This window comes from Pristis pectinata, chromosome 9 (genome assembly GCF_009764475.1).
Source record: "Pristis pectinata isolate sPriPec2 chromosome 9, sPriPec2.1.pri, whole genome shotgun sequence".
NCBI classification, from domain to species: Eukaryota; Metazoa; Chordata; class Chondrichthyes; order Rhinopristiformes; family Pristidae; genus Pristis; species Pristis pectinata.
The window spans coordinates 62,657,065-62,681,676 of record NC_067413.1 but is presented as its reverse complement, the minus strand read 5'-3'; the positions used below and the strand labels follow the sequence as shown (position 1 = coordinate 62,681,676).

The 24,612-nt window shown below is 45.1% G+C and overlaps 1 long non-coding RNA gene across 1 annotated transcript; it reads right to left on the bottom strand.

Moving 5' to 3' along the window:
• Nucleotides 1–7,689: 7,689 nt before the first annotated feature.
• LOC127574683 (uncharacterized) lies at nucleotides 7,690–22,711 on the bottom strand. Its single transcript, XR_007956951.1, has 3 exons — nucleotides 22,662–22,711; nucleotides 9,259–9,306; nucleotides 7,690–7,776 (listed from the first exon to the last, which is right to left on the bottom strand). It is a non-coding gene; the product is annotated as an uncharacterized LOC127574683 (long non-coding RNA).
• Between the last annotated feature and the right edge of the window lie 1,901 nt (nucleotides 22,712–24,612).

Here is a 24,612-nt window from a genome sequence, read left to right as displayed (position 1 = left end):
AACCACACTAGCAAACCTGCCTGCAAGGTTATTGGCCCCCCTCGGGTTCAGGTATAACCCATCCTCTCCGTACAGGTCCCACCTTCCCCAGAAGAGATCCCAATGATCCTAAAATCTAAAACCTTCCCTCCTGCACCAACTCCTCAGCCACACATTCATCTGCCATCTCCTCCTATTCCTACCTTCACTATCACGTGGCACTGGCAGCAATCCTGAGATCTCTACCCTCGAGGTCCTGTTCTTCATCCTTCTGCCTAGCTCCCTAAACTCACTTTTCAGGACCTCATCCCTCTTCTTACCTATGTCATTGGTACCAACATGTACCACGACTTCTGGCTGTTCTCCCTCCTGCTCAAGAATGCTGTGGACCTGATCAGAGACATCCCAGACCCTGGCACCTGGGAGGCAACATACTATCCAGGATTCATGCTCACTGCCACAGAACCTCCTATCTGTTCCTTGACTATCGAGTCCCCTATCACTATTGCCCTCCTCTTCTCCTCCCTTCCCTTCTGAGCAGCAGGACCAGTCCCAGTGCCAGAGACCTGGCTACTGCCGCTTGATCCCTGCAGTTCATCCCCCTCAACAGCTTCCAAAGTGGAAAACCTGTTACTGAGGGGAACAGCCTCTGGGGTCCTCTGCACTATCTGACTGTTCCCTTTCTTTTTCTTTTTCTCTCCCCTGATGGTCACCCTTCTATCTGCTTCCTGGACCCTAGAAGTACCTGCTCTAAGGGGGGTGACTGTCTCCCGATGCACAACATCTACATAACTCTCTCCTTCCCTGATGCTTCACAGTGTTTAAAGCTGTGACTCCAGCTCATCAATTCTGAACCGAAGTTCCTCCAGCCTCCAGCACTTACTGCAGAAGTAGTCACCGTGCTACCCAGCAGGGTCCACTAGCTCCCACATCAAGCAGCTACAGCACATCACCATCTCCTCCATCTGAACTATTCTTTCCCTACCTAGTTTTATCCTACTTAAAATTTATAACAATAACAGGTAAACCTTACCTTTATTTACCAGCTACTCACCCGCCTCGCCTGTTTACCGCTTAAGCCCATTGAGCCAAAGCCCAATCACCCTGCTCCCTCTCTCTCCACTGCCCGCTCCGAATGCTGCCTGCTGGATATGGCAGTCTTCTTTTTAAACTGTTCGTGTGCTACCGACTGACGTCATGTACCTGCGCAGTTACTCCCCACTATCCCATAACCGTTAGGAAAAAAATACTTATCTGTTCTGAGCTCCTCGGCCGATTCCGTTTGCTCCCAATCGAGACTGCAAGGTTTACTGGAGACATAAGAGACTGCAGGTGTTAGAATCTGGATCAAAAAACAAGCTGCTTGAGGAACTCAGCAGGTGAGGCAGCATCTGCAGAGGGAAATGGAGAGACGACATTTCAGGCCGAGACCCTTCATCTTGACTGAAAGAGTAGAGGGGAGATAGCCAATATAAAGAGGTGAGAGCAAGGGAAGGGGCAAGAACTGAGTGTAGTTGCTATTACTAAGGAGAATGTGCTTGGGAAGCTGAAAGGTCTGAAGGTAGGAAAGTCACCTGGACCGGAAGGACTGCACCTCAGGGTTCTGAAAGAGGTAGCTGAAGAGATTGTGGAGGCATTAGTAAGTGATCTTTCAAGAATCACTAGAGTCAGGAATGGTCCCAAAGGACTGGAAAATCGCAAATGTCACTTGACTCTTTAAGAAGGGAGCGAAGCAAAAGACAGGAAATTATAGGCCCATTAGCCTACTTCAGTGGTTGGTAAGATGTTAGATTCCATTATTAAGGATGAGGTTTCGGGTTACTTGATAAAATAGGCCAAAGCCAGCATGGTTTCCTGAAGGGGAAATCTTGCCTGACAAACCTTTTGGAATTCTTTGACGAAGTAACAGGCAGGATAGACAAAGGAGAGTCAGTGGATGTTGCTTACTTGGATTTTCAGAAGGCCTTTGACAAGGTGCTGCACATGAGGCTGTTAAACAAGATAGGAGCCCATGGTATTACAGGAAAGGAACTAGCATGGATAAAAGATTGGCTGACTGGCAGAAGGCAAGGAGTGGGAATAAAGGGGCTGATGATGACTAGTGGTGCTCCGCAGAGGTCGGTGTTGGGTCCACTATTTTTCACGTTATATGTTAATAATCTGGATGATGGAATTGATGGCTTTGTGGCCAGGTTTGTGGATGATACAAAGATAGGTGGAGGAGCAGGTAGTGTTGAGGAAGCAGGGAGTCTGCAGAAGGACTTGGACAGGTTGGGAGAATGGGCAAAGAGGTGGCAGATGAAATACAGCGTAGGGAAGTGTATGGTTATGCACTTTGGTGGAAGAAGTAAAGGCATAGACTATTTTCTAAACGGGGAGAAAATTCAGCAATCGGAGGTGCAAAGGGACTTGGGAGCTCCAATGCAGGATTCCCTGAAGGTTAACTTCCAGGTTGAGTCGGTAGTAAGGAAAGCAAATGCAATGTTAGCATTCATTTCGAGAGGACTAGAATATAAAAGCAAGGATGTAATGCTGAGGCTTTATAAGGTGTTGGTCAGACCACATTTGGAGTATTGTGAGCAATTTTGGGCCCCATATCTAAGGAAGGATGTGCTGGCATTGGAGAGGGTCCAGAGGAGGTTTACAAGAATGATCCTGATAATGAAAGGGTTAATGTATGAGGAGTGTTTGATTGGCTCTGGGCCTGTACTTACTGAAGTTTAGAAGGATGAGGGGGGATCTCATTGAAACCTACCAAATATTGAAAGGCCTGGACAGAGTGGACGTGGAGAGGATGTTTCCAGTAGTGGGAGAATCTAGGACCAGAGGGCACATCCTCAGAATAGAAGGACGTCTCTTTAGAACAGAGATGAGGAGGAATTGCTTTAGCCAGAGGGTGGTGAATCTGTGGAATTCATTGCCATAGACGGCTGTTGAGGCCAAATCATCGGGTGTATTTAAAGCAGAGGTTGATAGGTTCTTGATTAGTAAGGGGCGTTAAAGGTTACGGGAGAAGGCGAGAGAATGGGGTTGAGGGGGAAAAATAAATCAGCCATGATCAAATTGCGGAGCAGACTCGATGGGCCGAATGGCCAAATTCTGCTCCTATGCCTTTTGGTCTTATTAAGAACTGGCAAGTAATAGGTGGATCCATTTGTGGAGATGTTGGAGTCATGTGAGGGAGAAAAAAAGTGGAGATAGCGATAGAGGCTGAGGGGTAATAGGTGGAGGCAACATTGGGCAGCAGATTACAGAATCTGACAAGAAAAGAAGGTGATGTGCAGATGGGAACAACGGGAGGAGGGAACCCAGTAGCAGGAGGGTATGGTTGAGGGGCAGTTGGAATAGGTGGGGCAGGTGAAAGAAACTGGGGAGATAGGGGGCTTGGGAGGTGGTTTAGAAAGAAGGGTGTGTGTGAGAGGGCCTGGTTAGATTAGAGGAGAGAGTAAGAATAGACGGGGAGCAGACTACCTGAAACTGGAGAATTCAATGTTCATGCCACTGGTTTGTAGACTACCAGGCGGGATATGAAGTACTGTTCTTCTAGATTGCATTTGGCCTCACCCTGGCAATGGAGGAGGCTGATGACATACAGGTCAGTGTGGAAATGAGAAGGGAACTTAAAATGGCTTACAACCGGGAGCTCCAGTTGGCCATGGCAGATGTAGCACAGGTGCTCAGCAAAGCGGTTACCTAGTCTGTGCTTGGTTTCACCAACGTAGAGGAGGCCACATCAAGAGCCCCAAATGCAATAGACAAAGTTGGAGGAGATGCATGTGAATCTCTGCCTCCCCTGGAAGGGCTGTTTAGGGCCATGGATGGTGGTGAGGGAAGAGGTGTCGAGGCAGGTGTTGCACCTTCTACAGTTGCAGGGGAAAGTACCGGGGAAGTGGGAGGGATGGGTGGGGAGGGATGAGTGAACCAGGATGTCATGGAGAGAGTGGTCCCTGCGGAAAGCAAAAAAGGATTGGGAGGGGGTGATATAACTGGTGGTGGGATCACATTGTAGCTGGCAGAAATGTAGAAGAAATGTGCTGGATGCAGAGGCTGGTGGGGTGAGAGGTAAGGACAAAGGGAAATTTATCCCTGTTCTATCTGGGGAGAGGTGGCATGAGAGCAGAAGTGTGGGAAATGGAGGAGATGTGGGTGAGGGTTCCATCAACCATAGTGGTGGGGGGAAGCCACGTTTCCTGAAAATGGAGGACATTGCAGATGTCCTGGAATGGAAGGCTTCATCTCAAGAACAGTTGCAGCAGAGACTGAGAAACTGAGAGGAATGGATGGTGTCCTTACAAGAGACAGGGTGAGACTCTAGGTAGCTTTGGGAGTCAGTGGGTTTGTGGTAAATGTCAGTGAATACTATTAGCAGTGTGGAGGAACAGAGGGATTTTGGAGTCCATGGCCATAGATCCCTCAAGGTTGCCACACAGGTCGATAGAGTTGTTAAGAAGGCGTATGGGGTGTTGGCCTTCATTAGTCGAGGTATTGAGTTCAAGAGCCACGAGGTGATGTTGCAGCTCTATAGAACTCCGGTTAGACCACACTTGGAGTATTGTGTTCATTTCTGGTTGCCTCATTATAGGAAGGATGTGGAAGCTTTAGAGAGGGTGCAGAGGAGATTTACCAGGATGTTGCCTGGATTGGAGAGCATGTCTTATGAGGATAGGTTGAATGAGCTAGAACTTTTCTCTTTGGAGAGAAGGAGGATGAGAGGTGATTTGATAGAGTTGTACAAGATGATAAGAGGCATAGATCGAGTGGACAATCAGAGACTTTTCCCCAGGGTGACAATGGCTAATACAAGGGGACATAATTTTAAGGTGATTGGAGCAAAGTGTAAGGGGTAAGTTTTTTGCACAGAGAGTGGTGGGTGTGTGGAATGCACTGCCAGCAGAGGTTCTGGGGGCAGATACTTTAGGCATATTTAAGAGATGCTTAGATAGACACATGAATGATAGAGAAATGGGGAGCTATGTGGGAGGGAAGGGTTAGATAGATCTTAGAGCAGGATAAAATGTCGGCACAACATTGTGGGCCAAAGGGCCTGTACTGTGCTGTAATGTTCTATGTTCTGTGTTCTATAGTTTGCCTCCTGAGATGGAGAGCCATGTCAGAAATAGTCCAAGTGAATTTGAGGGCAGGACGGAAGTTAGTAGGGAAGTTGATAAAATTGATGAGTTCTGCATGGGTGTAGGAAGCAGCACCAATGCAGTTCTTGATGCAATGGAGAAAGAGTCGGGGAGTGGTGCCAGAGGAGAGGCTCCTGCGAGTGCCCATGACTACACCTTTGATTTGTGGGAAGTAAAAGGAATCAAAAGAGAAGTTCAGGGTAAGCACAAGTTCTGTGACACAGAGGAGAGTGTTAGTAGGAGGGAACTGGTTGGATCTATGTTCAAGAAAGAAACCTAGAGCCATAAGACCTTCAAGATGGGGAATGGAAGTGCATGGGGATTGGAGATCCATGGTGAAGATGAAGCGATGAAGGTGGAGAGCATGTGAAGTGTTCTGGATGTAGGTGGGAAGGGACTGGACAAGGGACGAACGATATAGTCGAGGTATGAGCTCAGTAGGACAACAGCAGGCAGAAACAGTGGGCCTACCAGGACAGCCTGTTTATGAATCCCGCACTGACATGTCTGGCCTCGGCCTCCTCCACTGCTGGGGTAAGGCCAAACAAAAACTAGAAGACAGGTCCTCATATTCTGCCTGGATAGTCTTCAACCCAACAGCATAACCATTGATTTCTCCAATTTCAGGTAACTTGCTGCCCCTCTGCCCCTTTGTCTCTCCTCTGATCTACACAGACCCTCTCACACACATCCTTCTTTCCAAACCACCACCTCCCCCAAGCCCTCATCTCCCAGTTTCTTTTCCGTCCCCCACTGTTCCCATCTGCCCACCATACCTCCCATGTTTGGTTCCTCTTCACCTTCCTTTCTGATCAGATCCCATAATCTGCAGCCCTTTGTGCCGCCACCTATCATCTCCCAGCCTCTGTCGCCATCTCTACCTTTCTCTCCTCCATGTTACTTTGTCTGCCAATCAAACCCTCCTCACCTGGATCCACCTACTGCTTGCCCACCCCTCCGCCTCACCTCCTTATACTGGCCATCTCCCCTCTACACTTTCAGTCTAGCTGAAGGGTCTCAACCCAAAACAGTGACTGTCTATTTCCCTCTACAGATGGTGAGAGGTTTGCAAATGGCATATCATTGTGTTAGGGATGGTGTTAACATGACCACATTATGGCAATTAGACAAAGAACAATGGAAGCATTCAGGAGCTGGACTTGTTAGCGTTGCTCCAGAAAATATAAGGCAGGAATGAGATTGAATCAATTGGCCAAAAATAGCTTACAGTCAATAGCAAGTGGTATGATATCAGCTGCAGACACTGAGGTAGCTTGTAGATCCCCAGATATACTGCAGTTCACTAAGGCATGGGAAGGAGGGAGCTCAGGAAAGACAAACACCCATTACTGGAAAAGGAGCCAACTAATGGACTGCAGATGGTCTTACCTATAATCAATTGCATAATGACGTAAGGTAAGAAATAGTACCCATTGTGTAACACTCCAAAGACATTCCTTTCCCATATAGATTATGTAAGTTGTACGACAGCCAGCTGGTGGGGACAGCTAGGAATCAAGCAATGCACCTCTGGGAAACATGGGAAGGGGAAGACGTGTTGGAAAAGAAGTGGATATAATGAAGGTTAGAGGTTGAAGAAAGAGAAAGGATTAAGAGAGTGGGATAAGAGCAGCATCAAGGACTGCTGCTTGGAACCCGAATCTTGTTGCTCACCAAAATCAACCAGTCGAGAGTACGAAAAGCACTTGGCTGAGAAGTAAGTGCATACAGTATGTGTTGATGTGTTTGTATGATGTCACTAATCCAATGCAGAGAGTGTGGAGGTATTTGCTTTGTAGTGAAAGGGGACCACATATCTATTCTAGATAATTTGTATATTATTCTTAACTCCATTCACCCATTCTGTCTTCCAAGATTATTTGTTGAAATAGATTAGCTCAAATTCCCAGTTGTTATATTAATGTTCCCACTCAATGTCCTTTCTTCAGATTTAGTGGAAGGTTATCAACCTGGAATATGTTTTCTCCATAGATGGTACCTTATTGGACTATTTTAAACATTTTCCATTTTTATTTCCAATACCTGGTTTCTGTAGACTTAGTTTTCACACATGCATTTACTGTACATTTGTATGCCTGCTCCCGTAGAGCTGTAAAACACATTCCAGCACAGCTGCAATGTTACTTCAAGTTCTGGCTGAAATAATGATGTCAATGGACAGCTACTTTAATAGTTTAATGCTGGCCATCTGCGTTACCCAGACCTTGGGAAATCAGACATCTATAGGGAGCTGAGAACAGTCAGGTTCAGATGCATTTCATACCATTGCTTGTGGATAGGAGGAGGAGGAGTGATCTACAGTAAACAGTTGACATCCACCCGCCAAACCTGCAGTCTCTCCTGGCTTGCCTCCATATGATTGGCGCTCAGTGAATGAAACTCAAAAAACTGCATATCCTGGAAATCTGAAATAAAAACAAGAGCTGGAAACAGTCAGCATGTCACATAGTGGGAAGAGAAAAAGAGTTCACTTTTCAGGTCAAAGAGCCTTCTTCAGAACAGGAGGTCATATTAACTGTCCGGCATTCCCACACCCTCACTTCCACCAACCTGAAGTGCTGCCAGGAACTGTTCCCAATGGTTGCCGTCTGCAGTCTTCTCCTCTGGTTTTTCCACCTGGCAAACTGCCAGCCTGCAAGCTTCTTGCCTAAAAGGAGTGGAAAAATGGATCATGACAATGTTAACTTTGTTAGCATTCCCAACACATCCAGGCTTCTCCTGACCTGCCATCCCTCTTCTCCTTCTGGGAGATACTGGGGCCTCTATTTTCTGAATAGCATTCTGTTCTACAATTTATTTCATTCTTTTTAATGATATATCTGAAACGTATGATATTTCCTACAGATTTTGTTTGTAACATAGGTATTAGTTTTGGCAGTGATATCACTTTCACCTCCTAGTCAGAAAGTTGCAGCTGTAAATCCCAGTCAAGGACCTGAGCACATAATCTAGGCTGATATTTCATTGCATGACTAACATTCAGCAAAAAAAAACTACCTTCTTTAAATGCAGAATATGGTAGCTTTGCACTTATTCAGTCCCACTGACTTCTACATTATACGTTACTATACAGCTCTTAGTGCAGGCAACCAAGTACAAATTTCTTCCTTTTGCATAAGATACTAAGTGGTCTTGTAATATATACTGTACCAAAGCAAATTTTGAAGTAGAATAGGGAAGTTCCCTTGTTCCTGTTCAACACTTCAACCAACTCCACTGACGACGGATGATCTGATCAATTATCACATTGCTGCTTTTGGACTTCAGCACATATAGTTTTCCCATTGTTTACCTACAATACATGGCGGTTCATTTATGTGAAGAACAATTTGAGCAACTGGAAGTCCCTAAATGCCTGGGGCTTTGGTGGTGCCAGATTGGCAGATTTCACAAACTATTGGATGTTCTTTCCATCAATATCTCAACAGTCTTTTACTTAGCTTTTTTTAGATGTCACATGGTATGATATATAGATAAATAGAAAGGGAGCACAGAAACTGGCCCCAGGTGAGTGGAAAGGGAGCACAGCAAACATTACTTGGTAAACCAGATGCTGAACCATCTGGAATCCTGAATATTCAGACAGTGGATTATGAGAGATTTTCTGAAAATGTAAATGGTCAATCTTTCTAGTCAACTATAATCTGGGAGAGCAATAACACTTATTTATTATATGGCAATAAGTTGCGTAAGTCAGTGCAAAGAAAATGTGTGTGTATAAATTATAGTTCAAGCTTTGTAGTGGTTGTAAAAGAAATGTTTTTCTCAATGTCACCTTCTGCACATACTTACTGTAAATTTTTAGTTAGGTAGAAGGCATCTGATATGGCTCACAGGTTCAGTATAAGTTGGGTTCTTTTATTTTGTTTGTATTCATATATTTACACAGCATATTACCAGGATTTAAGTATCTAAGTGATTAATGGTAGCATTTCAGCTTCTGGTGTGCCATATAAAGGCAGTTGTTTTGCAGCAAGAAGAGTTAGATCAAGTCTTAGGCTTGACACATTTGAACTTGTTTGTTTTGGTTAGGTTTTCAAATATAGCTTCAGTAAGAGACAAACCGCCTAATTAGGATGGTGTAACAAAAGATTGTTAAGGTCTATGTTGCTGAGATTCACAAAGTCACCTTAGTTGAAGTGATGGAGGCCTTCACAATTGGGATTTATTCTTCATTCTGCAGGAATTAAAGAAGGTAGAGAGATATACTGTATTGTATGAGTTGAAAAACCATTGAATTACACCTGCAATTTTTCATGTCACATGACATCTGCAAAACAACTATTTTTCATGTTTCAAAACCTGATAAAATCTGATCATGAAATGAGTGAAAGTAAAGAACCCTTGTTGAATTATAATCACATGTTCATTTGGTTATACATAGAGATAAAATAAGAAAATCCACACTCAATTTCCAAAGGCTTCCTAAGGAAAGTTTAACAGAAAATAGTATTTAAATGATTTTTTAATCAATTATTAACTAGAAGGGTTTTGTGGAACATAGAATTGTGTGAAATAATTGCCTTGTCAATTTAACACATCACAATGATTGGTATAAATTTGAATATCAGTTGACAAGCCCTTTGTATTTGTGTGGCATTGCCAAAAAAATTTTGTAAGTCAACTGAACGTATTTTCTCTACAGCAATTCCCAGAACAGAAAATTACCTTTTCTATTTTGCACATCATTATTCATGAAATAATGCATGTTGTGAGATATTGGGTTTTAAATTGGGATAGAGTTTCAAAATTTTCAGTCAACCTGAATGCAACGTGAAGGAAAAGTTAAGAAGGGGATTTTACACAGCTGTTAACTCAAAGCAATAGGTGTTACATTCCTATAAATATTGAAAAGAAATATTTTATGCATGTTAGTACAAGCAATGAGTTTAACTAGTTCACTCTAAGCAACCAAATTCCTATTGTCTCCAAGAAAGCCTTTGTACCTACATGGCAGGAGTAACATTAGGCCAGAAGCCAGCAAGCTGTGAACAGGTTTATTGTTATATTTTTCCAGCTGTGTTTTCATGGGGTAAGCTCTGCTTTTGCCCCAAGCTAGATCAACAATGTAAGAGAACACTGCGCTTGCAGCAGGGGCTCCGTGTCATTTTCCTGGTGGACAGCTTGCTGTGTGAATCAGGTGCACAAGCCCTATACTGTATATGGTTAAAAGAGGCTACCTGAGGTCAAGTCTGGAGACTATAGGCAACCTTGCCCCCGTAACACAGGCACATGTAGTCTTTCATACATTACACTTACAACCCTCAGGAGGAGCACCATCCACCACAGAATTCCACCTCTGGGCAATTGCCTGAGATGTAAACTTAGTCATGTGACTACGTTTCTATCATTGGCATTTAAATCACAAGATCACAAGACAAGGGGAGCAGAAGCAGGCCATTTGGCCCATCGAGTCTGCTCCAAGGAAAGGGAAATAGAAATGAGAAATGGGGAATGGGGGAAGAAAAAAAAACTATTCTAATCCCAATTACCGGCCTTATCCCCATATCCCTTGATATCCTGACTATTTAGATATCTATCTATCTCCTCCTTGAACGCCCCCACTGATCTGGCTTCCACTGCTGTACGTGGCAAGGAATTCCACAAATTCACCACCCTCTGGCTAAATAAAGGCATCTCTACCAACCCACAATCCTTGGCATGCTTCAACGCCAACGTTTTTGGTCAAATTCATTCTAATGATTACGTAACCCAAATGTAAGGCATGTAAATTCAGGAATTCCAATACTCTGCTTCGCAGGATACAGTATAATATGAATAGATGGTACCTCTCCCAGCAGCTCAAACTTGGACACACTTGGGCCCACTTAGTCCGGATTGAACCTGGTTCTTTAATTTTGGTTTTGATTGAGGGATAAATATTAGCCAGTCACTAGGAATAACTTGGAGCAAGAAGATGCAGATGCTGGAATTCTGAAACCAAAACAGAAAATACTGGAAGTACTCAGCAGGTCAGGCAGCATTTGTGGGGAGAGAAATAGAATTAATGTTTTGAGTCAAGGACTCTTCATTGGAACTAGAAAAGTGAGAAAACAAGTGTGTTTTAAGCTGAGAGAATGGAAGAAATATTTATGATAGGGTGCATACCAAAGTTTGTCATGGAAGAAAAGAGAAAGAGAAATGAGGAAAGATAACATTACATTTACCTGAAATTGGATTGTTGCAGCCCTCTGGACTATTATTGAACAATTTAACAATTTCAGGGACCCTTTTTTGTCTCTGTACTTGTTGACTCTTTTTATCTCTCCAGCGGCCAGTCCTTAAAGTAATTGTTACCTTGATGACTTGGTCTGCAACTCATCAAAGACATCCTCTGTTCTCTCCACCCCTCCCTCTCTCTGCATTTTAAAACACATTGTTTTCTCACTTCTATAGTTCTGATGAAGCATCATCAATTTGAAACATTGACACTTACTTTTCTCCCCATAAATGCTCCCTGAATACTGACCTGCTGATTGCTTTTAGTATTGTTTGTGATCAGGAATAACTCCCCTACATTTCTTTGAAATAGTGTTATGGGATCTTTCACATCCACCAAATAGAACAAACAGGGTCTGAAAACACAGCCCTCCCTCAGTCCTGCTCTGGTGGTGTCACCTAGATTTTAATGTCCATATCTCATAAAGCAAGACACTACTTGAAAATTGAAGTGTGAAGCTTTTAATCTGCAAGGTATACAAGGCTCATGTAGGGAAGTTAAAAACAGGATTAGTGTAAATAGGTTCTTGATGGTGGCATAGACTCGATGAGCTGAAGTGCCTGTGTCCATGCTTTATGACCTAATGACTCAATGGGTCTAGAAATACATCTTATATGAGAGTTCCTTCCAGCTTGGCATTAGTAAAACTTGGTTGTTTCAGGAGTGAATACCAACTATCAATTAACGGTTGCTCCCAGATTACGACAATTCAATTTCCTGTGCATTATTCCAAACTGCACACAAAGTTGCATCACGGAGATACACTGTTCATTGGTGCAAGGATGAGACAGGTCCAGAACTATCCAGTCAAATTGCCAGCCCAATATTATACACAGTGTAGCGGTTGCTACCGCGGAATAAAACGAGACTCTACTCGGAGGATTGCCAAACAGAACTGGTTGATTTTCCCGCCTTGCGCGGGCCCTTTAAGGGAGAATGTTCCCGCCCAAAACAACCGGCAATGACGTAAGCCCTATGTCATCAGGACTTTCCCGCGCGCGGGTTCTCCCCGTCGCTCGGAAAGACGAGGCCCGCCGCCATCTTGGGCCTCGTCGCTCCGACGCCGCGCGACCCGACTGCCGAGCCGGTTCGCCCGACTAGACGGTGAGTCGTCACACAACCCCCCCCCCCCAGAACTGGCGATACAGTCCCCAAGGTCCGTGGGCTGTGCCAGCTGCCGCTTAGGGGGGCGGCCTCTGTGTCGCGGCGTGGCAACCTCGACAGGCTGTTGCAGATCCAAATGGGCCGGTTTGAGGCGGTCCGCCGTGAAAACCTGTTCCCTGCCTCCAATGTCCAAAATAAAAGTGGATCCATTATTCCATATGACTCGGAACGGTCCCTCGTATGGTCGTTGCAATGGCGCCCGAGGTGTGCCCCTGCGAACGAAAACAAACTTACAGTCCCGTAGTTCCTTGGGCTGGCAGGATGGGGCTTGACCGTGCCATGAGGTGGGAATCGGGGCCAAGGCGCCAAGCTTCTTGCGCAGTCTTTGTAGGACTGCTGGGGGTTGTTCCCCTTGGTCCCGAAGGGCAGGTATGAAATCCCCGGGGACAACTAGTGGCGCCCTGTATACAAGCTCAGCTGACGAAGTGCGGAGGTCTTCTTTGGGCGCAGTGCGTATGCCGAGCAGGACCCAAGGCAGCTCGTCAACCCACTTAGGACCCTTCAGGCGGGCCATCAAGGCCAATTTCAGATGGCGGTGAAAACGTTCCACCAACCCGTTTGATTGAGGATGGTAGGCTGTGGTGGTGTGCAGCTGCGTCCCTAGCAGGTTCGCTAATGCAGCCCAGAGACTGGAAGTGAATTGGGTGCCTCTGTCTGAAGTGATGTGGGCCGGAACGCCAAAACGTGAGACCCAAGTTGTGAGCAGCGCCCGGGCGCAGGAATCAGTGGTGATGTCAGTCAGGGGGGTTGCCTCAGGCCACCTCGTGAACCGGTCCACGATGGTAAGGAGGTACCGGGCTCCTCTTGAAACCGGCAGAGGGCTCACGAGGTCGACGTGTATATGGTCGAACCTCCTACGGGTAGGCTCGAACTGCTGTGGTGGGACCTTGGTGTGTCGCTGGATTTTTGACGTCTGGCAGTGCGGACAAGTCCTGGCCCACTCACTGACCTGTTTGCGCAGGCCATGCCAGAAAAACTTGCTGGCGACCAGTTGGACAGTAGATCTGATGGACGGGTGCGCCAACCCATGTACCGAGTCAAAAACGCGTCTCCGCCAGGCTGCAGGGACAATAGGGCGGGGCTGACCAGTCGCAACGTCGCAAAGTAGGGTCCGCTGACCTGGACCAACCAAGAAATCTCGGAGCTGCAGACCCGAGACTGCAGTTCTGTAGCTGGGCAGTTCGTCGTCGGCTTGCTGTGCGTCAGCTAGGGCCGTGTAGTCGACACCCAAGGATAGGTTGTGGATGGTTGGTCTGGAAAGTGCATCAGCAACGACATTATCCTTTCCGGAGACATGTTGGATGTCAGTTGTGAACTCGGAAATGTAGGATAAATGTCTCTGCTGACGAGCTGACCAGGGATCGGAGACTTTGGAGAAGGCAAAGGACAGAGGCTTATGATCGGTGAAAGCGGTGAAAGGCCTGCCTTCTAGAAAGTATCGGAAATGCCGGACCGCCAGATACAGCGCTAGAAGTTCCCGATCAAAAGCGCTGTACTTCAGTTCGGGCGGTCTAAGGTGCTTGCTGAAAAATGCCAAGGGTTGCCAGCGGCCTTCGAGTAGCTGTTCCAGTACCCCACCCACCGCGGTGTTGGACGCGTCTACCGTGAGGGCAGTCGGGACGTCAGTCCTGGGGTGTACCAGCATCGTGGCGTCTGCCAGGGCATCTTTGGCCTTAACGAAAGCAGCCGCAGCCTCGTCAGTCCAGGTGATGTCCTTGCCCTTACCAGCCAGCAGTGAGAACAGAGGGCGCATGATACGGGCTGCTGCAGGGATGAAACGATGGTAAAAGTTGACCATCCCAAGGAATTCCTGTAGGCCTTTGACTGTGTCGGGGCGGGCAAAATGGCGGATAGCATCCACCTTGGCGGGTAGGGGTGTTGCCCCGTCGCTGGTGATTTTGTGGCCGAGGAAATCGATAGAGTCAAGTCCGAATTGGCACTTGGACGGGTTAATCGTGAGGCCGAAATCGCGGAGGCGGGAATACAGCTGGCGGAGGTGGGAAAGGTGTTCCTGGCGGTTACGGCTGGCGATCAGTATGTCGTCCAAGTGAATGAACACGAAGTCCAGGTCTCGGCCTACCGCGTCCATCAGCCGCTGGAAAGTCTGCGCGACGTTCTTAAGGCCGAACGGCATCCGAAGGAATTCGAACAGGCCGAATGGGGTGATAATCGCAGTTTTGGGGACGTCATCCGGATGGACCGGGATTTGGTGGTATCCCCTAACAAGGTCCACTTTGGAAAAGATGCGGGCCCCGTGTAAGTTCGCTGCGAAGTCCTGGATGTGAGGGATGGGATAGCGATCCGGGGTGGTGGCGTCATTCAGCCTGCGATAGTCGCCGCAGGGCCTCCACCCTCCAGTGGCTTTGGGGACCATGTGCAGGGGGGAGGCCCAGGGGCTGTCTGACCTGCGAACAATCCCCAGCTCCTCCATGTGATGGAACTCTTCCTTTGCCAGGCGGAGCTTGTCTGAAGGTAATCGTCGTGCTCGGGCATGAAGGGGTGGCCCTGTGGTAATGATGTGGTGTTGTACCCCATGTGTGGGCCTAGAATTTGTAAACGAAGGTGCCAAAATCGATGGGAATTCGGCTAGGAGCTTGGCGAAATTGTCACCAGAAAGGGAAATGGAGTCCAGGCGCGGGGCTGGTGGGCTGATTTCTCCCAGGGGATAGGTCCGGAGAGTGCTAGAGTGGACTAACCGCTTCCTTCGCAGGTCGACTAACAGGTTGCGGGCCCGAAGGAAATCGGCTCCTAGGAGTGGTCGGGCGACGGTGGCAAGGGTAAAGGTCCAGGTAAAACAGCTGCCGCCAAAGTGTAATTGAAGCGTACGGGTGCCAAAAGACCGTATCGTTGTACCGTTGGCGGCATTGAGTAGAGGACCTGGTGGCCTGTCACGAGTGTCGTGGCCTGTTGGGGGCAAAATACTGACCTCCACTCCATTATCAACGAGGAAACGCTTCAGATTTCTTGTCCTGAACGAAGAGGAGGCTCTGTCGGCAGCCAGCCGCCGTAGCCATCAGCGGCGGTTGGCCCTGGCATTTCCCTGAAACTTGCAGGGTGGGCGGCATCGACGGGCCTCCGCACCCCACCTCTGATGGTAGAAGCACAGCTGGTCACCCGTGTCGTCGTCTGCGTTCCTGGGGCATGGCTGCTCAGTTGCTGGGGCCGGGCGAGGCGGGCGTTGGGCTCGCAGCCTGGTAATTTGACTGACGGACGAACCGCTCTCGCGCTTGGCCCTCCACAGGACATCTGCCCGGGCGGCCACCTCACGGGGGTTGCTGAAGTCGGCGTCAGCTAACAACAAGTGGATGTCATCGGGGAGCTGTTCGAGGAAGGCCTGTTCGAACATCAGGCATGGCTTGTGTCCCTCGGCCAATGCCAGCATCTCATTCATTAGGGCGGATGGGGATCTGTCCCCCAGGCCATCCAGATGAAGCAGGCGGGCGGCGCGCTCACGACGGGAGAGGCCGAAGGTCCGGATCAAAAGGTCTTTGAAAGCTGGGTACTTATCTTCCTCCTGAGGCGACTGGATGAAGTCTCCAACCTGGGCGGCTGTCTCCTGGTCCAGAGAGCTAACCACATGGTAGTACTACGTGCAGTCGGAGGTGATCTGCCGAAGGTGGAATTGCGCTTCGGCCTGGTCAAACCAGACGCTGGGCCGAAGTGTCCAAAAAGTGGGCAGCTTGAGGGCCACTGTGTTGGCTACTGCACTGTCGTCCATTTCGCGGGTCCAAAAGCCGTTTGGACCGTCGGGGTCACCAATGTAGCGGTTGCTACTGCGGAATAAAACAAGACTCTACTCGGAGGATTGCCAAACAGAACTGGTTTATTTTCCCGCCTTGCACAGGCCCTTTAAGGGAGAATCTTCCCGCCCAAAACAACCGGCAATGACATAAGCCCTACGTCATCAGGACTTTCCCGCACGCGGGTTCTCCCCGTCGCTCAGAAAGACGAGGCCCGCCACCATCTTGGTCCTCGTCGCTCCGACGCCGCGCGACCCGACCTCCGAGCCGGTTCGCCCGACTAGACGGTGAGTCGCCACAACAGCAAAATTTTGCAGCTACCACTCTCCTACTTGGCTATTGATTTTGGATCTAGTTACGCTAAAAACAAAAGTGGTGTGAAGGGATCCTACCTCTAGGCCTTGTCATTGCCCTAATATTTTCCTACATTTATGCTGCTTCTTTAATTACTGACTGATCATACAACTCCAAACATTACATTGCTATGTGCCTTCCTGCTAAAATATTCCTCAGGGCTTCTCTCACCAGCTATATCTTTGAGGATTCATCAAAGTCTGGTGAAATTGTACTTTAGCAGAGGAGGCTTTTTTATATATATATAATGTACCTGAAGAGCTTTTCTGATGAAAATGTTCATTGTTAATGAAAGACTTCAATGAATTCTGTAGCCAGACTTGAAGATTGATTCCTGCACAAAGATGGTTCAGCTACTTTCTAGGTTGCATATGTGAGTGAATATTGGGATGGATTCCTTCCAAGCAGTTACAATACTTCTCAATTGTATTTTCCAATCATCAGCTCACAACTGCATCAAGCAAATATCTCACCCTTTGGGGTTGATATTAAGTGCTTTCAAATTCCTCTTGCTAGGTGCAAATTGTGGATGGAAAGAGTTAAAGTCGGGGGAGTTGACACATTTGATTGAGGTATCATTATCCCTGCTCACAGAGCTCTTTACTTTGAAGTTGCTGAAGGTTCTCATCACAGGCAGGCTGGGGTCAAATTGGAATGAAAAGTCACTGGCTGTTGATCTCTTCAAGCCCACAGCCTTATTTTTAATGGAAGTGGGAGGGGTGGCCTACCCTGTTAGTATTTCTACCAGGCCAACTGGGCAGGTGACCAGGTGGCAGAATCACCCGAAGTGGTTAACGTTAGTTTAATTTATTTTACTTTTCAAATTAACTCACATGGGACAGGAGATATGGGAACATTCTCCTGATACCCACAAGGAACTGTTGTGGTTCAGCTGCTGTGGCTTTTCCTTTCTGTCTCTCAACCAGTGTCATTTCTGGAAATCCCTCTCAGTCCTTCCCCTGAATGCCCTTGGCTCTGGTCACTAGTGGCCATCTTCTATGCCCCTTACTGCTCTAATTGACGATCTTGAAGTAGTTTTCTCTGGTAGGGAGAAGCTAGCCAGTATGAAATTGAGTCCATGCAATGTTAATCGTCTCTACTCTCTTTCTGCACATTCCTTCATGCCTCTTCCTCTAACTACCTCAGACCAATTCTACCCTAAGGTAAAAAATAGCCCATTGTTTATCAGAACTATTGATTTTATGTGTTTCCTGTGATACAAACAAAAAGATCCATAATTTGATAAGATTCCCACAAGTAAAAGCCATCAAAGAATTCATTTGTAAGGCTGTACATGCTCTTAGACCAAACAGTAGACCATTCATGATGACAAAGGACCATTATACCAACAACATATTGCTGGTACATCAATCAAGAATGCAAACATGACACAAAACTCAGACTACAGTGTGGAGCATAGCAACAGACTTAAGGAGGACAAAGGCTGATTGATAATGTCAGTAGGTACATGTGAAATGAAATTTTAATGTCGAGAAATGGTATATTTTCATGGGATAAATGGGGAGAGGCAATATAAACTAAGTGGTACAATAGTAAACAGAGTGAGAACTGGGATTGCATGTCCTTAATTCTTTGAAGGTGGAGGATAGCTTGAGAAGGCAATTAGAAACAGGTGTGGCATTTTTGGTTTCAAAATATTGGTATTGTTTATTATTGGAATTGGTTTATTATTGTCACATGTACCGTGAAAAATTTGTCTTGCATACCATTCATACAGATCAATTTATTAATTCATTATACAATGTAATGTATTATACAGTGTATTATGTAGTACAAGGTAAAACAATAACAGAATGCAGAATAAAGTGTAACAGCTACAGAGAAAATGCGGTGCAGGTAGACAATAAGGTGCAAGGTCATAATGAGGTAGATTGTGAGGTCAAGAGTCCATCTTATCGTACTAAGGGACAGCACGATAGAAGCTTTCCTTGATCCCAGTGGTACATGCTTTCAGGTTTTTATATCTTCTGCCCAGTGGTGGGGGTAGAAATGAGAATATCCGAGGTGGGTGTGGTCTTTGATTATGCTGGCTGCTTTACTGAGGCAACGAGAAGTATAGGTAGAGTCCATGGAGGAGAGGCTGGTTTCTGTGATGTGCTGAGCTGTGTCCACAACTTTCTGCAGTTTCTTATGGTCACGGGCAGAAAAAAAATGAGGAAATTTTAATAAACCTTGATAAAAATAACACTAAGCCTGAGCTGAATTGTGTTCAATTCTGGGCGCTATAATTTAGAAAGGATGTTAAATGTTTCAAGGACACAAGGGAGGTTTATTAGAATGGCAGGGATGAAAAACATCAGTTCTGCAAAGACGTTAATGGAGTTAGAATCCTTCATAGAACTTAAGGGTAAATTTAGTAGACACACACAAAACAGTTTTGATAGATTACATAGGAAGGATCTGCTTCCATTGGCTGTGTGGTCGGAAACCAGAGATCACAGATATAAGTTTATTTACAAAAGAACTGGAGGAAAGGTGATGAGGGGGATTTAAATAAGCATATTTTCATGTACTAGAATATGCTACCTGTAAAGGTCATGGAAGAGGCTTGAAATAACAGGGAAGTGGATAAATCTTGACAAGGGGAAATTTTATAATGCTCTGAGTAAAATGTATGTTAACATAGAACAGTAAAGCACAGGAACAGGCCATTCAGCCCATGATATTGTGCTGAACTAATTAAGTTAATAATGCCTAATTTCACTTATCCCTTCTGCCTGCACAAGGTCCATATCCCTCCATTCTCTGCATATTCATGTGCCTACCTAAGAGCCTCTTAGACACCTCTATCGAATCTGACCCTACCACCACCCCTGGCAACGCATTCCAGACATCCACCAGTCTCTGTGTAAAAAACTTGCCCCGCACATCTCCTTTAAACTATCCCCCTCTCACCTTAAATTCACACCCTCTAGAATTAGACATTTTGACCCTGGGATAAAGATACTCACTGTCTACCCTATCTATGCCTCTCATAATTTTATTACCTTCTTATCAGGCCTCCCCTTGGCCTCCACCACTCCAGAGAAAACAACCATCATTTTTCCAACCTCTGTTTATAGCATCTGTCCTCTAATCCAGGCAGCATCCTGGTAAACCTCTTCTGCACCCTCTCCAAAGTCTTCACATCCTTCCTATAATGGGGCGACCAGAACTGAATGCAGTACTCCAGATGCAGCCTAATGTTAATAGAATTACTTTAAAAGTTATTTTAAAGAGCTCAAACAGGCAGCTGTCTGACTTCCCAATACACAGTAGAGGAGCAGGAGTAGGCCAGAACATAGAGCTCCTTAACCCCACCGTTCAATAAAACGATGGCCTCAACTCCACACTCCTGCCTGGTCCCCTAACTCTCCTATAGTCCAAAAATCTATCTCAGCCTTACATATTCAAGGACTCAGCCTCCGCAGCTCCCTGAGGTAGGGAATTCAGCCCATCTTCTCCAAGTATCACACCCTATCGAGGTGAGAGGTAAGAGGATCAGAGGGAATCTGAGGAGTATTTTTCACACAGAGGATGGTAGGCGTCTGGAATGTGCTGCCTGAAGAGGTGGTGGAGGCAGATACTCTCAAGAAATTTATTAAGCATCCAGGCAAGTATTTGAATCACTGAAGCATAAAAGGCTATGGACCTAATAAGGGTAAATGGGATCAGTATGGAAAATTACATTAGGCGGCATGGACCTGTTTTTGAGATATGACTCTGTGACTATGTGACTCTATAGCCCATAATAATTGGTTCCCAGCCTTGGTCACTTTGCAACTATATCCATGTAATGGCTATCAGATCATACCCATTTATTTCTATTTGTGTCATCAATTCATCTATTTTGTTACAACTGTCACATGCTGTTAGATAAAAATCCTTTAATTTTGTCTTTTTATCCCACCTACTCCACTTGCAGATGCACTCTTATATTTTTAAGTTCTGTTTCTTCCTGGAACATCACATTAACATTACCTGTATTGCCACCCTGCACGATTGTTCTTCCTCTGTAACCTCCCCCAAAGTAATTTCAAAGTATAAAGTTTTTTTAAACTGGGTTTTTAGTTATAATGCAATCAAACTAATAACTTGGTTTTAAGATTTTATTAATACTTTTTGCTCAGGATTATAATTTACAGCAAATCTGTTTAAGAAAAACTGTATTAAAATACTAACCAGCCAATTACCTTCCTGTCTTTCTGTGATGTTATACTTGTTCTGTGATGTTCTTGTTTTGTCCTAATTTTCAATTCTGGCTTTGGTTTTCTGTCTTTGGCACTTCTTATTAAATTGAACAATGATCTTTTCAAAAAAGTAGCAATGCTGCATCTCTTTCCCCTGCTTTGCCCATTTCCCATGCTTCATTAAATTCCAGTCTGTGCAATCTCTTGAAAATAGACTCGGGCAAAACACATATACTCTGTGCTCAGGCAAAGAAGTAGCTGAAGAGCATAGAGGCTATCAACTCTGTGCACATTATGTGATTGGCCTTTCCCTGCTTAATCTTCAATTGTGCAATAACCTCTGAAATTAAATGTGAGTACAAGATCAGTACCTAGCAACAGTTGTTTTCAAAAGTATGCAGCAAATAAATTCCTCAGTCCTAGGGAAAAATACAAACATGATTCTAGTAGCTGTATTATTTTCTGTTCCATTCCATTGATCATTTATTTTGGCACATTTTTTTTTACAGGTTCTCTGTCTTGCTCTCCAATGTTTCTCTGGTTATCTCCCTTTCCCATGCCCCTTGCTGTTTCCTGGTGCTGCCATGTGCCTTATTTATAACGTGGGTGTCACAGTGGTGCATTTAGTAGAGCTGCCGTCTCACAGCTCCAGCAACTCAGGTACGAACCTGACCTCTGTGTGGCGGTTGCATATTTATTTATTTATTTATATCAGTCACGCGTACATTGAAGCACACAGTGAAATGTGTCTTTTTGCATTACTGAGAATGCACCACTCTTCTGGCACCAACGTAGCATGCCCACAGCTCCTAACCTGTACGTTTTTGGAATGTGGGAGGAAACCGGAGCACCCGAAGGAAACCCACGCAGATACGGGGAGAACATACAAATGCCTTACAGAAAGCAACGGAATTGAACCTGGGTCACTGGCACTGTAATAGCGTCACACTAACCGCTACATTACCGCCCTGTGACTGCATGGGTTTCCTCTGAGTGCTTCGATTTTCTCCCATGTGCCAATGATGAGTAGGTTGGTGGGTTAATTAACCTCCGTAATTGTCCGAAGTGTGTTGTGGGTGGTAGATTTGATGAGAATGTGGGGAAGATTAATGGGATTCTGTGAGCCAGCATAGAATGAACCAAATGGCTCCTTCTGTATTGTAAGGATATATGGATAAATGGAAGAGGATTAAAATTCTAATATGCACTTGTTTCTTCTTCTGATTCATACTCCTACTTATTTCCTAGCTCTCATGTTTTCTGATGCTCTAATTGCTTTGATGTTGTTGACATTGAAATGTCTGGATTATAACTTCAACTACAAAGTACCATTGCTACATGTAAAATCCCTAACCCACATATGAAAGGTCCTCAGTGGGCAGTCTAACTTGCTCAAGAACTGTTAGTGACCACTGTATCAATTACTCACGGATTATAAGTGCAGTCGAGACATGTTACAAAAATAAATTGATTTTTATTTAAAGTAAAATAATTTACTAGAAGTTAGGATGATAGCTACTTTACCGTCTGTTTTTGTCCACTGCCTTTGCAGAGACACACCCAAGATCCAGAACATGTAAATAATCAAGCCTACTCGTGTGACATCAATGACTATTGCAGCTGTATTTACTTAGGGAAGTTATGGGCCTGTGACTGGAAGGCAATTTTCTTTAAAAAAAAAAGGCAGTTTCCTTGAGATATCTGCCGCTGCCTTCAGCCATATTAGGATGAGAGGAAGAATTCCACAGCAAGGATTATATAATGGCATCCTAACCTCTCCCGGTCCTTGCAGATTGGTCAGATTGTTGAATTTCTTTCCTCACCTTTTCAGGGCCTGGGAACAACATTAATGATAGAAACCTACCTTGATCAACTCTCCCCATTGCTGCTGTCTTATTTTTGCAACCCATCAGAGGGGCCGAGGAACTCTTTCCTGCTGCTTGGATGACATGTCCACAGATGCTGTTGAGAATCAGAGAATGCTTTGTGTCATGATGCTAGCTGCTTCTTCAACACAAGATTTCCACTGAGTAACTTTGAAAAGAACATCTGCAGACTGTGTTGAAGTATAGAGCTCCCATGCATTTCTCTCCATTCCAATCACTGAGCACCCAAGTGGGAGCGTAATTAACTTTCTAATTCTATTTCAGTATTCAGATTCAGATTTTTATTGTCATATACACCAGGATGCAATGAAATTCCTTGCTCTTGTGAAGCTCACAGAGAAAACAGTATACACAGTAATAATAAATACAACAGGAAATAGTGACAAGTGCAGAACAACAGAATGGCGCAAAGATTGTAGTGCAATCTGAAGTAGTACAAAAAGAGCTGCTAAAGCGACAATAACAAAGTAACTGAGAGGTAGAAGTTCGATTCTGAGAACATGACAGCCCCACCGGGGAGGAGGTGTGAAAGAGGTGATTGTTTCAGAAGTCTGATAGCACTGGGGAAGGAGCTGATCTTAAGTCTAGTCATCCAGGCTTTCAAGCTCCTGTATCTTCTCCCAGAAGGTAGAATGGAGAAAAGGAATGGCCAGAGTGGCAGGCATCCTTGACGAAACAGTACAGTCTGACTTTAGAAATTGATTGGGATTTGTATCAGCAAAGCAGAACAAAACTGCAGCTCGGCTTTATACAACAAATTGAAAATTTCTCTCAAGTTCTACAACTTTATTCATTGAACAGTGGGAGGTATACATCTGTGTTTTTGGGATAGCAACTTCCTGCAAGATGTACAATTTGAGGTTGCTATGATTTCCTTTGAAATGTTTTATTTGATGTACATTAGTGGTGGGTGAAGGGATGGCTTTCCTCATTTATGTTGGCACACATTCATTCCTGCTGTGGAATGGCAAGTGAAATGCCTAAGTTCCTGGGGATAATATTAGCTGGAAAATTGTAAAACAACTGATGAGTCCTACCCCATCTGTTCCAGGCAGACAGGTAGTTTTATTAAACTTGGGAATATCATGGGAAGGTGCCAAGCCAGTATTTACTCTCCATCCCTTGTTGCCCCAAAACTAAGGAAACGTGTCAGAGTCAATCACGTGGTCTGGACTTACGTATATTCTAACCCAGGTAAGGATGATGTTAGTGAATCAGATGGGTTTGTATGACAACACAGTAGTTTCATGATCACCTTCGCAGTGCAGCAACAAGCTCAGTAAAGCTCATTACTGAAACAAACATTCCTTTGTAAATTCTAGATTTACTTAATTACTTGAATTTGTATTCCCCATTTACCAAGATGAGATTGAAACATGTCTCCAGATCAATGGTCCAGAACTCCGGTGCCAAATCAAATAACTTAACTGCTATGTTATCAAGCACCAGGTTAAACATATCCATAAACTCTGATGATATTAGCCCTTCTATTTGTAATTGGTTGTACAGATGTACTGTTGAACACAGTTGAAGTACAGCTGCTTTCTTCATTTCCACACATAACATAATTGGCATTTTCAGAATTATACACAAAGAGGAAGTGCAGATAGTATTCTTAAAGGAGAAATGCAAGACACAACAATATAGCAACACCTCTTCAACCCTCCCTATTGTTTGCTGCTTACTGTCCTATGGATTCAGAATATTCCAGCAGTACAGCTCAATTGTAATAAGTGTTTCACTATCATTGTCAGTGGTTATTTTCAGAGTGCCACATTGAGCCTCTGATGTTACAGAAACCATGTTTTTCAGTGTTGAAAATAAAATTGGGCAAGACATTTTTCAATCGATGGAAACATCCACTGAGAGGAGCTTTATGGGGGCCATGTGCCACTTTGGGGCAAGATGCTAAGGCTCTGCCACATAGAA